Below are 17617 nucleotides of genomic sequence, written 5' to 3'. Positions count from 1 at the left end.
CTTATCCATTTAAAAGCCTTGCATGGGTTAGTTGATATATGGGCACAATTAGAAGGAAAGGACCCAGGGTTTACATACTTTTCTGCTCCTCATAGAACCCATGTAATATTGGATTATTTTTTTGTCTCTCAAAATATGTTTTAGGGCAGTAAGATCATTAAGTTCCCTAGAGTTATGTCCGACCATAACCCTCTGGTCCTTGAATTGAATATTAAATGTCAAAAACAAATATCCAGCTGGTCTTTTAACAGGGCACTGTTAAATGACAAATCCTACACAGATCATATGGGAAAATGGATTGTTAGGTTTTTAGAGCATAATATTGGAAGCACGGGGATTCAAAATGTTTGGGACACTCTCAAGGCAGGGATCAGGGGTGAGACGACGCAGACACAAAAGAAAGAGAAGCTAAAGATTAATGAGCTGTATGACGCATTGGGGGAAGCTGAGACTAACCTTGTTAAAGTACTTTCAGATGGTGGGGCGGCTGAGACAGCTCAAACTAAAATTACAATTGTAAAATCGGCTATAACCCAAATCTCAGTTGCCAAATCTGCAGGCAGATATTTAGCTTGGCGGTCTAAGCTTTATGAGTGTAACGAAAGGGTGGGTCATATGTTGGCTGTCCGGGCTAGAGAAAAGGAGACACAAACACGGATTGTAGGAACTCTTGACCCAGACATTGGTTTGGTAACTGACACAGGTGCAATTCTTCTGGCTTTACAGAGATTTTATCTGAAGTTATACTCGGAAGATATAAGTGATAATTCTGGGATCCAAGTTGAAATCGAGAGATATCTTAGCGAGGCTAGATTAGATCAATTGACTTCCTTAGACCAGGATATTTTGGATGCTCCGATTAAGTTGGAAGAAATACAAGCTGTTATAGACTCGCTGCCAGTAGGCAAAGCGGTAGGCCTCGATTTCTTACCAGGCGAATTCTATAAGACTTTTCTAACTCAGTTGGCTTTGACTATGCTGAAGATGTTTCGCCTTGTACAGAGTGGTGATACCCCTCCCGAATCCTGGAAAATGGCAAAGATTGTTATATTTTTAAAGAAAGGGAAAGTAGCGACTGACCCAGGGGCTTACAGGCCTATTACTTTGATAAACAGTGACATTAAAATATATTCCAAACTTTTAGCAAATAGATTGGCATTAGTTATCAAAAAAATTGTCTCTCCTCAACAACATGGCTTTGCGCCTGGTCGGGAAACCATCGATCATATTCGTCGGACAATTGCATTATTTGATTATACTAAGGTTACAGGAGACCCTATGGCCTTAATTCTGCTGGATGCTGAGAAGGCATTTGATATGGTCTCCTGGCCTTTTTTATGGGCGACTATGAAGCATAATGGCATAGGGGATGGATTTGTACGAGCTATAGAGAGCTTGTATAAAGATCCAAGTGCCAGAATTGCATTAACGGAAACTCAGTCGGGGATTATTAATATATCGCGTGGCACGAGACAGGGGTGTCCATGTTCCCCCCTGTTATTTGCTATCTATATTGACCCTTTAATTAGGAAGATTATTCAAGATCAAAGAATTCAATCTGTTCATGCTAGAGGGGGGAATGTCAAAATCTTGGCATATGCCGATGACTTAGCCATTATAACTTCTGATCCCCGGTCCGCTCTTGTGGAAATAAATATTTTAACATTGCAATTTGGTAGTATATCTGGTTATCAATTGAATGAACATAAAACTCAAATTGTCATTAATGAAAAAATAACTTTAGTTGATCAGCGGATAACATCAAGTGCTAGATATCTAGGCATTGAAATAAGCTCTAAAATTCAGGATATCGTCGATATCAATTTGACACCATTAATACAGCAAATCAAATTAGATCCCCAAAGAATGAATAAGTTACATTCGACATTAATCGGGAGATGCAATGTCATTAAAATGATATTTTTGCCTAAAATCTTAAATTTTTTTAGAGCGATTCCCCTAGATATAAATAAAACTTGGTTTCTGAAACTAGATCAGCAAGTTTCATAGTTTTTATGGGCGGGGCAGCGCTCCAGAAGGGCTCTTAGATATATGACCTTAACCAGAGATAGGGGAGGGTGGTCTGTCCCTAATTTTCAAATATATTATTGGGCAATTGCGTTAAAACAGATGGGGGAATTGCTCAAAGGGCGGAATCTGGGAGACGGAGAAATATCAATTTATCATTTGATCTACGGTATAGAAGCCAGAGGACTCCTTATGCGTCATATAGACTTTATATATTTTAAGAGGGTCAGATTTAAGGTCTTGCTTGGCATATATAGGGTCTGGACAGCAGTTAGGAAAAAGGTTGGGATTTGGCGGCTCCATATATATTCCCCGTTAGTAAATAATACTTTACTTCCGGATATATTTCAAGACGTATATTTTAAACATTGGATTCAGGAAGGTATTTTGTGCATAGGGGATCTTATCTCTGATGCGGAAATATTGACTTTTGAGGCTTTAAAGGAGAGATTTGGGATTAAGAATAATTTTTTCTTTAAATATTTACATATAAGGGATTTCTTCACTAAAAAATTAACGTCCTGGAATAGAATTCCTTTATTAGATATGATTTTTGGGGGTCAAGCTACAACATCTTCTTTATATAAATTCCTAAATGGTGAGATGGATGATGACTTAGGCAAACATTTTAATAGATGGCAAACGGTTTTACAAGCTGGGCAGGGAGAATGTGAAGACTCTCTCATGTACAGCCAAACGGCATGCATTTCGGCAGGTTTGCAGGTACAATGCTATAAGACCTGGTGTAACTTATATATAACTCCGGCGCGTATCTATCGATGGGGGGGGGTCCTCGGGGAAACATTGTTCTTGGTGTGGGCTGCTGGCTGCAGATAGCACGCATATGTTTGCAACCTGCCCCAACCTCTCTCAATTATTGATTGAAATCGAATCGCGTCTAGAATCTATATTTGGTTTTTTAGTCCCATTGACCCCGCAGGTTATAATGTTAGGGATTTGCAATCAGGAAATAGAGGAGTATAATAGGAAGTTGGTTTATATTGTTATGGCTGTATTGCGACTTTGTTTGGCTACTGCGTGGCTTGACCAGGATCCTCCTACATTACATGTGTGGTTTAGTAAATTAATTTTCTTTTAGAACTGGGAGATTTCCGTGTTCAGGAGAAAAGGAAGCAGGGCAAGGGCTCAGGGGGAAAAGATATGGGATCCATTAACCAAGTGGTTAAATTTGGATGCATAGCTAGTGTGATATAAAGTACCCCATTTTTTCTGTATGGCGTATATTTTCTTTTCTTCTTCTCTTCTTCCCTGTTTTGATCCACCGGGGTAAAAATCTAAAAAATGGGACGTCGGATATGTTTTTTACTTTGATGTATTTTGCTGTAACATTTTATGCTCTATTTCTGATGCCCCAATAAAGATTTATAAAAAAAAAAAAAAAGAAACCCCGAGAGTAACCTCTCACCGGTTTTGCGCGAAGTAGTACACTTCGGCGCGGTATCTGGACTGCGAGTTAATTTCCCTCTAACGCCGGCCAATACACAATTTGAGCTGGACTACCCGTTGCAGTGGTCAACGGACGCGGTGAGATATTTGGGTGTAAGGGTGCACACCGACTCAGAAGTTGTGTTCAGAGAGAACTATGGGGTGGCTATCAGCAAATTAGAGGACAAAGTTGACTATTGGATCAAACTACCCCTGTCCTTATTGGGCAGAATTTCCATTATTAGAATGGTGGTATTACCACGTTTTATGTTCCTTTTCTGGAATATCCCCATAGTCCTTCCGCGCTCATTTTTTAGACAACTCACAATGCTGATGGTTAAGTTAGCTTGGGCGGGAAAGCAAGCGCGAGTCAAATGGCAGGTCCTTACTCTACTGTTCTACATGGGTGGGCTGGGCATGCCCGACTTTGATTTATACTATAGAGCAGCGCAGAGCACACACGCTTATATCTGGATGCACGGTTCTCAAGACATCCCGCACCTTCGTATAGAATCCGTTGTGGCGGCACCGCTACCACTACCGGCGTTGGTGTTCATGGAGGCAGACCGAAGGACAGGGATTTTAGATTCACTTAAAGCGACAACACACACGTGGCACTATCAATTACAGCTACAGGCGGGAGCCATTCTTTATTCCCCCTACGCTTTGCTTGATTGGAGTCGCTGGCTGCCCCGTGTAGGGATAAAGGGGTTACACGAGCACTCAATTCGCTAGGAGTACAGACCATCGGCGATTTATTTAAAGGCTGCATTGCAAAAACTTGGGGAGACTTGGGGATGGACGATGTTACACCTTCCACACTCACACAATTTAAATTCCACAGAACACGACACACGCTACAGATCATCTTAGGAGAAGATGTGCTAGAACCACCTGAGCTACCAGCCCTGTCCTACGTCATAACGGCGAAATCCCGTTTCAGAATAGTATCAAAGATTTGCAAGTTATCCATGTCCTACAGGATTGTATGACATAATTTCGAAAGACAAAAATTCGACCTACAAAAATATCGCAACAAAAATATCGTGGTCAAGAATATCGACATCCTATCTACAACATGGTAAGTACAAAAATATCGATAATTTAATATCGATGTCAAAAATATCGTAATTCAAAAATATCGTTTTTTTTTTAGTTTAAAAATATATGTAAAATAAACCAAATAATACTTATAAATCAAAGAAACATAATTAAATATATTGTATAATATGTAAAATGTATAATAAATATATATAATTAAATGAAACTTTAATGAAATATATATATATAATATATAATATATACACTTACTTAATAATTACTTTTAATAATAATTTCTGTTACATATAAATTATTAAATATTTATTTAAATTACCAATACATCTATACACATAAAACAATAACATTAATAAATATTAAATAATTACATATAGCAAATAATAATCAATAATTTTAATTTGAATAATTTTTATTATTAATTATATATTACAATAGCTAAAATATTACAAAACATATTTAATATCAGACACAATAAAACTACTAGTCCAACTTCAACAAAAACAACAGTAAGGAAAATGTTGGATAGCGTAGGGGTAAAAATAACTATTCCAACTCCCGAGTGTGCAACAGTAGGGAAAACATTGGATAGCGTAGGGGTAAAAATTACTATTCCAACTCCAAAGAGTGCAACAGTAGGGAAAGCGTTGGATAGCGTAGGGGTAAAAATTACTATTCCAACTCCAGAGAGTGCAATAGTAGGGAAAGTGTTGGATAGCGTAATGGTAAAAATTACTATTCCCACTCCAGAGAGTGCAATAGTAGGAAAAGTGTTGGATAGCGTAAGGGTAAAAATTACTATTCCCACTCCAGACAGAGCAACAGTAGGGAACACATTGGATAGCATAGGGGTACAAATAACTATTCCAACTCCAAAGAGTGCAACAGTAGGGAAAACGTTGGATAGCGTAGGGGTAACAATTACTATTCCAACTCCAGAGAGTGCAATAGTAGGGAAAGTGTTGGATAGCGTAAGGGTAAAATTTACTATTCCCACTCCAGAGAGTGCAATAGTAGGGAAAGTGTTGGATAGCGTAAGGGTAAAATTCACTATTCCCACTCCAGAGAGTGCAACAGTATAGAAAACGTTGGATAGCGTAGTGGTAAAAATAACTATTCCAACTCCAAAGAGTGCAACAGTAGGGAAAACGTTGGATAGCGTAGGGGTAAAAATTACTATTCCAACTCCAGAGAGTGCAATAGTAGGGAAAGTGTTGGATAGCGTAAGGGTAAAATTTACTATTCCCACTCCAGAGAATGCAATAGTAGGGAAAGTGTTGGATAGCGTAAGGGTAAAAATTACTATTCCAACTCCAGAGAGTGCAATAGTAGGGAAAGTGTTGGATAGCGTAAGGGTAAAATTCACTATTCCCACTCCAGACAGTGCAACAGTAGAGAAAAGGTTGGATAGCGTAGGGGTAAAAATTACTATTCCAACTCCAAAGAGTGCAACAGTAGGGAAAGCGCTGGATAGCGTAGGGGTAAAAATTACTATTCCAACTCCAGAGAGTGCAACAGTAGGGAAAGCGCTGGATAGCGTAGGGGTAAAAATTACTATTCCCACTCCAGATAGTAAAACAGTTGGGAAAGCACTAGATAGCATAGTGATTCTATGAACATTATGACCAATTCAATAATTTGTTATAAAAAAATTGCATGTTAACAATGTTTTAAAAAAATAATTATTATTAAATACCAATTATGTAAAATAAATATTTAAATAAATAAATTTAAATTACATCCCACACTATTCCCCCTTTAACACACAACACACTACACATACAAAATACACAATAGATTAAATATCAATTTATCTCTTATTTACAATTAATAATACATTCTTTATAATTAATATAGTTATTAATTCACTAATTAATACATATTAACTACGAAATTACAAATATTCACCTATTAATTATTAATTAACAATACATTAATTAGCAATAACAACAAATAAAATACAATAATCAATTATTTATATTTACTATATTTAACTAACTAATAACAATTAATTAATAATAATTACAAATAATATCATTATTTATTTTATTTTAATTACATCCAACCCTATTCCCCTATAAACCCACAACCCACTACACATAAAAATTCACATAATTAATTTTAATTATCAATTAATCACTTAATAAAATTAAATCACCAATTAATTACTAATTAACAATTAATTAATTAACTATAACAATAAATAAATATTATTAATAAACTAATTATAATTTATATAATTAACTAAATAATAAATTATGTTTACAATTAATAATTAATTAAAAATTATTTAATCTATAATCAAATTAATTACCAATTATTAATTGATTACCAATTAATTAATCATAAATACCAATTAAACAATACATATTAATTCATTAATTATAATTACATTACTTCCCACCCTATTCCCCTATAAACCCACAACCCACTACACATAAAAATTCACATAATTAATTAAATTATCAATTAATCACTTAATAAACTTAAATCACCAATTAATTACTAATTAACAATTAATTAATTAACAATAACAATAAATATTAATGATAAAGTAATTATAATGTATATAATTAACCAATTAATAAAATAATTTTACAATTAATAATCAATTAACAATTAATTAATCAATTAATTACCAATTATTAATTAATTACCAATTAATTATTCATAAATACCAATTAAACAATACATATTAATTCAATAATTATAATTAAATTACTTCCCACCCTATTCCCCTATAAACCCACAACCCGCTCTGATACTAAAACGCTAAATTAAATGTAAAATAATTATAAATCTCTAAACATTTATTTTTAAATGTATTAAAATACATTACAATAATCTTTAACATACAAATAAAATACATATTAAATGACATTACACTAAATAAATATCGATATTATTGACATCGAAATTTTTACTTACGATATTACTTACATCGATATTAAGTACTTCGATATTATTAACTTCGATATTACTTACCTTGGGATCGATATTCTGTCCATCGATATTCTTGACTTCGATATTCTGTACCTACGATATTAAAAACACGATATTATTGTAGGTCGAAATTTAAAACTCGATATTTTGGCTAAACACCGTCCTACAGGGAAAATCACTACACTAAAGCCCGACAGGCTTGGCAACGAGACTTGAATAGAGGCATAGACAACGCCATGTGGACTTACTGCTGCACTAGCACCAAACGCATCTCATTAAACGGTAGACATAGACTGATTCATTTTAAGAATCTCAACAAGGTCTATTACACCCCAGAGAGACTACATAGATATGGCTTACGGGATGATCCGGTCTACGAGAGATGTAATGCACCGGCGGCTGACTTCCCCCACTTGGCCTTGTCTTGTCCGGGGGTATACAACTTTTGGGATTTGGTTTTAAAGGAACTGAGTCGGGTGACTGAACTTACCCTCACACCAGAACCTGCCTTAGTCCTGCTGAGCTTCTCCAAACAGATACCTAAGGGAGTACGCGAGCTGATTGACATTAGATTGTTATTAGCTAAATGCAGGGTGGTGATTGGTTGGTCACGGGGTCTCCCCAGGGCCGGACTGGCCATAGCGGGCACCGGGCAAAATCGGCCCTGTAACAAAATCGGCCGAAAAGCGGCCTTGGCAAAGAGCTCGGTGGCACCCCCAAGGGGAGGGGGGGCGGCCGAGCACTTTGCCAGGGCCGGTTTTGCTTCCCAGTCCGGCCCTGGGTCTCCCCACAATAACCCAATGGTCACGTGATATGCTATACTGTTGCACACAGACGGAAAACTTTAGTGAACTTCTCCCGCCACGTAGCAGACCTAAAAACATTTGGGAACTGTACAAAACTTACCTGGCAAACAGGAAGGAGGGCATGGCGGCTGCATCAGGAGACTCACAGGAGTCGACTGGATCGACCAATGTTATATAATTAGTCAGCGTCCACCCTGTACCAACATACTGGGTACGGCACATATTGGCCGTCTTAAGTATGCTTACACCACATCGGGCTGCAGTGGAAGGGATTGTTTATAGTTGGATGGGGAGGTATGGGGTGTCCAGGTGCTGTCACTGGAAATTCTCTATTTGCCTTCTTTTTGGTACTTTATTGTAATTGATTGCTGTGTGTCATTGCTATTGCCACTTTGTAGCATTGAGTCTCATGACTGTTTGTATGAAAAAATTCAATAAACCTCTTTAAAAAAACCTCTTTAAAAAAAAAAAAAATGTAAGAAGAGAGTGTCTATCTATATATCCCTAATATAAAATTATCTGTAGAATATTTTCTGTTTCTGTGATATGCTAGACCAAAAAACAGCACTAGGATGATTATGACCATATAAATTCATAATGCACAAGTTTCATTAACTTTCAGGTGTATCAAAAGCCATCTACTCTCAAAGTATTTTTCCTCTGAAATAACTGCTATATTTAAGTATGTATGACACAGAATAGACACACCACCTTTGTTACCAGAAGCTGAAGAGTAGAAAATGTCTCCAGCCCATTGTTTCCTTATTTGAGCTATGCCATTATCAGGCGGATTAGTCTCTTGTTTTATGACTCATAGCAAAATATTCATCTCTTAATTGAATTCTTCAGACCTTTAACATTCCAGGTTACAATCCTAGGTTTCATCCAGTACTTTCAGAAGTATTATAATAGTTGATACTGTCTTGAACCATATATGATAATTACAAATGTAGATAAAGAAGGATACGGAAAAATATTGGAAGAGGAAGGAAGACACAGGAAGAGAATAAAAACAGGAAAGTAGACAGGAACAAGTCCAAAAGAAAAATTTAAACAAAGAAGAGGTGACTTATGAAACAGCACCAGTTGATCCATTTTCAAAAAGAGGACATACACCAATGGAGGTGGAGCACCTAGGGGAAGACATGCAAACCCTGACTCCAAATATTGGCAGAATTAACAATGACAGTACCAACAAAAACAAGAAAACAACAGGGAAAAAAACAATAATGATGTATTCAAGTCGAAATATAATCACACATAGAAGGATGACCATCACTTACCTTCAAGGAGAACGCGTGTACTGCAGAGAGACAAACTAAAAATAAATGACCGAGATCTACTGAACATGAAGACTAGACAACACAGAACAAAAAAAACAAGTGCAGGTACCTGAAAGGACACAATGAAGTGTTAGAACATCAGACAATTAGTGAAAGTACAAAGGAAAATTGAGAGAAAATTCCACAGATAATGGCTTAAAGAATAAAAGCAGAGACAATATTAGACCAACAATATTAGAGACAAAACATATTCAGCCATTTGCCTGGGTGCCAAGATCCATATCCTCAATTCTAAGTCACTGAAGGGATTCTCTTAAGGAAACCAGATAAGTATATGTGACAGTTTTTTCTTTATTAGTAGCTTTGAAGAAAAATGGATGAACTAGCCCATATCTTGTGTTTAGAACCTTCAGTTGAGGTCGCAATGCATAAAATAGCTTCTTTCTGCTGGCAGTTTCACTTGGTACATCCTGTGTAATATAAACTGTGATTTCAAACCAAAAGAGGTTTTTATGTAGCTGTGCAGCAATGGTGATGTCCTTCAAGTCTGCATATTGAAGAAATATCATCATAATATCTCTGGGTTTAGACCTAGATTCTGATGAGTGCTTTGAATGCAAACAATGCGCTCTATAAATGCTGAGAATAGAATTAAGATTGCTAGGAACAATCTTTGGTAGTATTGTTTGGAGAAAGGACACCATGTCAGGTCCTTCTGCTCCTTCTGGAATACCATATAGTCTGAGATTATTTCTCCTTTTTCTGTTTTCCAGATGTTTCTTGACTTTTCTGAGCATCCCATTGTCGTTAGTTATTTAAGAACCATTTAGCCCCGAGGGCCTGATTACGAGTTCGGTGGACAGGATACTACGTCAAAAGCATGACGGATATCTTGTGCACCTTATTTCAAACTCCATAGGCTATAATGGAATTGTAATTTGGCAGGCGGGATATCTGTCACATTTGTGATGGAGTGACCCTCACCACCAAACCCGTACTAAGGCCCTTAGTCTTTGAAATCACTAAGGCTTTGTTCCCGAGCAGACACTTTTCGGTCAAGAACAGACCAAAGTTCCCCTAGTCTCTGCCACGTTGCATTAGTTTTAACCACAAACGGTGTTAAGGCTCACAGTTCATCTATCAAAACATCTAGTGTTAATGCTGAGGGAGACTTAAGTAGAGAGTCAATATCTTTTTTAATCTTCTAATGGAAACTGGTATTTATCTTTTTAGAAACAGCTCCAGAGGCTTGGAAGGAAATAGCAACATATCAAGTGGATTCATGACCTTGAATTGTAAACAAATCTTTGACTTGAACCTTGTCAAACTTAGACTGATGAGGATTATGAAGATGAGTTTTCTTAAGTGTGAGTGACACAAATCTTCTGTGCACCCTTTTACTCCACCTCATGCTGCACAGAACCTCTGTATACACCTTAGTTGTAGACCAGTTGAGATATAATAGTGCCCTTTGCAGGACATAGGTTCAAGCTTCAAAGCAAAAGTAGATACTCCATACATAGATTTAGTAAAGAAAAAAGCGTCTAGCTTGGATTCAAGTATATTCAAGTGAAAATTCAGCAATTAATAAAGAGTTCAATATGCTTCCTACTGCAGGAAGGAGGGAGTCAAGAGTTACCTCAGAAAAAAATGGCAGCGTGAGTGCTACACCAGCAATATGATAAAGTTTAGGGATGTTTCCTCAGCAAAAAAAAACATGTGAGAAAACTTTCAAAATATGCCCTAAGCATGATCAAATCCACTGCCAGTCATGGGAAGCTGTTTGTTGAAGATTTTCTGAATTTTTAAACCAGCGTACTCGTGGCCGACATGGAGGCTCACAGAAAAGCTGCCATCTTTATCGCCATCCAAGACACGCCCCCTATCTTTGTATTTTTGATTATGTGGGAAGGGACTGCTCATTGACTTATACATACCCCTGGGTATATCACAAGCCTCCACCAGGGGCAGAAAGGTTCTGCCATATTGAATTTCCTACTGTCTCATAGTTCTGTTATTTAGAGAAATCAATCCTACTGCTTTAGCACAAGTAGATTATGATCATGTTGAATTCACTAGGAATAATGAGAGGTTTTCCTTGTAGTCAGACATTCATCAAGATCAGAAAGCCTCATGTTATCACTAGTGATTCCCTCTGCCATGCTCCCCTGAGTCCCCAGGTTGAGAATGGTTTCCTCAACTTTTGGAAAATTCCAAAGTTGAGAATGCATACCAGATAAGAGTAATTAAAATTTTCTGCCTTGGGGAGGAGCCAAGATGGCGACCGGGACGGCAGCGTAGGCTCCCGGCTCCGTGAACCTCCGCACCCCGCACAGATATCCTGCACGAGATCCTTAGCCTGCGCTATCTACCCGTGTTGGTGAACGCGAGCGGCAACCGGCCGTGTGACCCCGAAGTTTCTGGCAGCGGTACCGCCGGAGAAATGTCCGTCTGAAGTTTGCGGCCTGTGCAGCCCCGGAGCCGGGACCTCGAGTGAACGCCGTGGCCGGGCGGCAGTGCAACAACAACGGCCTTTGGTGACTGGGTGGGGTCGGACTGCCGGAGTGGTGCGAATGTCGGACTGCGCTTCGCCGTGGTCGCTCCTACCACTAAGCGTAGCTGAACGAGTGCGTGCCCGAGGTGGCAACTCCAAGACTCTCCGGTGATTGCTTCAGCCTTCGCCGGTGAGCTGCCCGGACGCCGCCCGTAACTTGTCCCGATTCTTGCGGGCTGCTCCCGGATTTTCGCGGGCGCTGGTCCGTGGTGGGGACGACTGTGGCCCGTGAGCACACACCGGACACATTGTTTGCCTGCCCTCGGAACCCAGTTACCAGTGCCATGGAACCCGAGGCGCTTGTGTCTGAGCCCCGGTCCCGATCTGGGATGGACCTACCCAGTGGCCATTTTGGAATGCCAGAGTCCACCATCCTGTACACCGGGTTGCAGCAGGATTGGGAGGGTTCGACTCTGAGGAGCGTAGCGGAGCGAGCGCCGGGAGCTGTACTGGGGTACGGTGACCTTCTCGAGGCTCTCGGTGCCCTTCACTCCACCCTGATTCACGGAGCCTGGGTGTTGGGGAGCAAGCTCGATGGAGTGACATCAGCGTCGGAACAGTTGCCACCTGCCTATCCCCAGGTACACTGGGACTTCTCACGCCGCGCACGGGGGGACAGTGTCGTGGCCGCCCCTGTGAATAGTGCACGCCTGGACTCTCCGGACAGTATATTAACGTGCGATCAGCTGGCTGTGGATTTGGTCTGTTCCGGAGGTTTCGGACCTGAGTGGGGGGTGGTGGCCTTGTCCCGTGCGCGGTCTCCGACGACCCAGGCAACGTCCAAGCAACGGTCGCCCGCCCTGGCTGATTCCGCCTTCCTGGGCCTGGTGTGCAGTGTAAATCCTGGCTCGGCATCGGGAAAGACGATCCTCCCTAGAGCTGACTGTGTCGATCTTCAGAGCCCTCTACCCTACCTGTGTGTGTCGCTTCCTGAGTTTTATTGGACACTTCTCTTCCTGGTAACATTGGACATGGCACTGGGACGAGGGGTATGCATGGGTGGGTTTGCAAAGAGTGGCCAAGGATGATGCTGACCCTTCCGAGGTGGTCACCTACTAGGCGGGCGGGCTCGGGAGTTGTGTGCTATCACGGCATAACTGTTAGTGTACCAAGTGCGTAATGCTCCTTACTCCTCTTTGACAGGGTCGATTTTGTGTTCTTTATTGTATGCTTTATGGGAAACCGTGTGGTGCGGGAGGGAGAAACCGGGGGCGTGTTTTGCAGGCCCTCCTCCAGTTTATTAATACTCTCTCTACCCCCCCGTCTGGTGGGGGCTCTTTTCCCACTTCTTTTCTCTGTTTCTTCTATATTTCGGGTCTGGTTCCGGGGCGACAGGCACACTGCTGGGGGGGGGGGGGGGGCCGTACTCATCTGCAGAGGTGCAGGGTGGGGGGATGGGGGGGGGATCCTTTAGTCTTTCACCTCCTTTTTCTATGGCCTCCTTTTCTTCTCTTATTCTTCTTTGTCTTTTTCTGGGATCAGCATGGTAGTACTCCTTTGTTGTTAATCACTGCTGTTTCCGGAGTGCCATAATTTCCGTGGAGTTTCCTGGGTCTTGGGGCAGGGGGTTGCAGGCGCAAATGGCCGTGTCATTCCTCCACATCCTGAACTTCCTGTTTCAGCGCCATTGCTTAGATAGACTGCTGTGTATTGTTTACGTTCATCGTTCTGCCTGCCATTTTTCGCTGCTGGGAAACTGTTTGGCACCTGATCCTTCCATCCTTTTCTATTATAAAATGTAAACCTTTATTATCCTGGTCTCCTACTTGGGCTGTTCAGAGACTGAGAGTATGCTAGCGTCGAGATTTTGCTCCCCGAGGTACTGACTGTGATAGACCTGCTTTCTGTTATTCTGATTGTTTAGCGGCCGGCCCCGGGGGTTGTAGGCCCATATGTGTAATTGATTGAAATGTCAATAAAGGTTTTCAAAAAAAAAAAAAAAAAAATTTCTGCCTTGTTTTAATGTTGCATGCAGTAAAGTGTACATTTTCCTTGTTGTAATGTCCATTTCATAGAGAGCTACATGTACAGTCAAAGACGTCTGTCCTGATGTAACCTTTGACCCTTATGGCAATCTCTAGCTTGGTTGGAATATGTTGATGGTTTGAAGACAACCAGCCTAGATAGTTGAACCCATGTAGATACATACTGGGGTCTGGTTATGGGACGCCCGATGTTAAAGTATGCAACAATTAGTGGCGCGGGCCTTACGTTGCATAGAGATGTTTTCACAGAAAAACTAGGTGAATTTATGCAATCTATCTCTATCACTTCCTTGTTTTTATAAGGTGCATTCTCTAAACATGTCTGTTGTGAGACAGTGTCAGCAAAGGTTTGTGAATATACACAAACTCACCTGCTTCTTGGCAGTCACAAACCCTCAAGGCGAATCACCTGTTGAGGCATCCCCTCCTACCCACTACATGAGATTTACTCCATGGAATATTATGTAAGCTTAAAGTAAGTATTTAAGAAGCCAGGACTACCATCTGTGAATACGCTGCCCTAGGGAATCCAAACATGTGCACTCATAACAGTTTTAAGAGTCCAAACAATATGAGTCAAACGAGAGCAAGGAGAGAGAAAGGATGAACAATTAAGTGGCCTAATATGTTGACTAATACAATTAGAAATGCTACACAATGGTCCCCCCATGGTCCACAGTATCAAACAAAGTAAAGACATTCAGCAACACAAAGAGGTATCTCCATTAACAAAGGCTAAAAAAAGTTGTTTGTCACTTAAAGACTGGTTTAATTCTGTGTCCCAATTTAGAGTTTTATTGATGTTTGAAAGGAAAAACAGGAAACCCTAGTTTAATAAATGAGATTTGATAATAGCCAGCACTTCAGACCAGTACATGATGGGCAAAGTCTTTCCTTGGGAGACTGCATGTTGCACAATGATATCACTGACAAATATGTGTATTTATTTGGAAAACTTCTGTACAGAATGTCTTTTTTATGAAAATTCTTGAACAAAGGCTGTGAACATCTTCTCCTTTTGTGTCAATACCATCAGCTCTGAGGGGAATTCGCTCAGGGCTGGATGACTGTTCACTGAACGGTGTTTGTGAATTTGTGAGACCCATTTTCTTCAAACAAACATCTTTTTCAGGACAGTCTTAGCCTCTTGGTTCACCTGAACCTTTGATAATTTAGGTGACATCTCGGAACCAAGGCCCAGATTTACTATTCTTTGACACAAGCTTGCAGCCCTGGTTTGCATAAAAGTGTGAGAGAGAGAAAATGTACCATATTTCCTAAAATATAGTGCATTTTTTCTCTACCCTAATGTAAGCATATTTTCGGCAGCCGCAATGTAAAAGAAATAGCTTTTTTGGGGCTGTTAGTGCTGTTTGTGTTTTTCCTTGGTGGCCCCTGGGAATGCAACAGCCATGGACAACTGGAAGGAAAAACGCCTAATTTCTAAAGGGACTAAGAACTCTACCCCAAGTTGACCCCAAGGCCAGTGGGTCTCTTCAAGGACCAGTTTCACTGGCCCCCTTACACTCCCTAAGGCCCAGTTGGGGCAAAAGATCTAGGTTTCTACACCTAAAGACAGTCACCTGTAAGAAAGCTTTCACAGGGAGACAGTTGAACAAACTCCTTTCAAGGTACACAGCTTTGTAGGCCAGGAGGTCTACTGAAACTGTTTTTGATGGATAGAACTCACCAACAAAAGTAACTTTTAAAAAAACAGGACTGTCCAAATCGGCCCAACAGTGCCAGAGTTATGGCTGTTTTAAGATTGGTGACTTTTGACACCCCCAGAGGATCAAACGTTTTGGGGGCCATGGCTTGGTGGAAGAATTTGCTCCGCAGTGGGCCAGTTAAGCCATGTTTTATTTGGCTTCCCACAGGGGCCCCCATATCCTCCGGGACTGACGCAATGGAGGCAAGGTGCGCTGTTGTGCCCCACCCCACAAGGATAAAGAGGGTCTGGAACCAAATCTTTGAGCCCCCAATGGCGGTGGTCTTGATCCCACTCTATGTTCCCAGGGTTGAGGGGAGCAGAGCAGCTTCCACAGGGAAAGCACCCTGCCCACATGGAGCGGGCAGGAGTTAATGTCCGTTGCCATCTCCGGCACCAGCAAAGATTGACACCAGCTGGCTGGGGAGCCAGCAGGTGTAAGTTATGGTTGGCTCTCTGAGATGGTCTGATTTCTCCAGCATGTTGGGGGGCCCACGTGGGACCAGGCACACACCTAAAGAAATAAAAATAAGCAAAATCGAAATCAAAACAAAACAACAGGAGACCCGCTATTATAATATTCACTGCTCCCTCGGAGGAGTGCCCCATAAGGTTCCAGGAGAGAATCTTCTACATGTTTGTTTGCTACTTCTGGTTCCCCGGAGGACAGGGCCAATACCAATGAACATAAGAAGTGTTTAGGGGGGCTCTAAGGGTTACAGAACCCCCAGAAGTCAATTTAAAAAATACTGACCCTATGATTGCTGGGTCCATAAATCCATGACCAATTGGGATTTTCACCTAATTTCTTGTGCATTCCCAAGGCTGGAGCTTTTGCTCTACAGCTGGGAGTGTAGAACTCTCTAACGGCTGGTTCTAAGGGTGCATTTTATGCGTCCTGTTAGTGTCTAAAGAGGAAATTTGGAGTTTAGCACCCTCTAGGGGATGAATCTAAGGCTGTACTTTATATGGTCTACAAGAGGTATCCTTTAGAGCCTGTGTTGATGATTGCATTGTTTATAGTCTGAAAGTATATGGACATCAAACAAACAAGTTATGTTCCTTTTAAAATGTTTTATTGAATTAATAATGCTGACAGTGATTACGAAGATTGATATGCTTTATTGACGTTAATAATTGCATTTATCCATGGTTATTATTGATCATTGAATTTACTCACAAAACAATGGTGTTTTTAACGTGTGGGTCCTGATTCTTAAAGGCAAACTTAGACGTTTAGTCTAAACTTAGACCAAACCATTAAGTTTATGACTTTGGGAATTCACAAAGGGCATTCCATTCATGAGTACTATCTTTATGTCCACACTCGGGCGGAGATCTGGCCCGGGTGTTTACATAAAGATAGTACTCGTAAATGCCCTTTGTGTATTCCCAAAATCGTAAACTTAGACGTTTGGTCTGAATTTAGACCAAAGTCTACGCTTACCTTTGTGAATCAGGCCCCTGGTTTGTTGTACTGGTAATATGGTGACCGCCTGATAAAGCCAATAGTACTATTTTATCTAAATTGATAAACTCCCATGTTGTGATTTGCTATCTGGCAAAAGTGTGTGGGTTACTATGATTTTAAAAGTCATGACCCTTTAGAAGTCACATGTGAATTCACTGTCAGCTAGCATATTTTCAATCTGCTAATTTATAGATTTGTAAATTAATGTGTAGAATTTAGTTCTGTGTGTGTAATAAATGTACTTTTCTTTTTCTGAAAAAATGCATTGACTGGACAATCATTTATTGAGTGTTACTATTGTGTGCCAACTCGTGGTGATTATTAGCCCAAATCACCT

At 40.3% G+C, this 17617-nt stretch overlaps 1 protein-coding gene across 5 annotated transcripts in view; it reads left to right on the top strand.

Annotated features, from left to right (window-relative positions):
* LOC146797516 (inter-alpha-trypsin inhibitor heavy chain H4-like) overlaps nt 1–17617 on the top strand; it is a 598346-nt gene that overhangs the window by 188731 nt on the left and 391998 nt on the right. The window lies entirely within an intron of this gene.

This window comes from Triturus cristatus, chromosome 9, assembly GCF_964204655.1.
Source record: "Triturus cristatus chromosome 9, aTriCri1.1, whole genome shotgun sequence".
NCBI lineage: Eukaryota > Metazoa > Chordata > Amphibia > Caudata > Salamandridae > Triturus > Triturus cristatus.
This window is presented reverse-complemented; position numbering and strand designations above follow the sequence as displayed.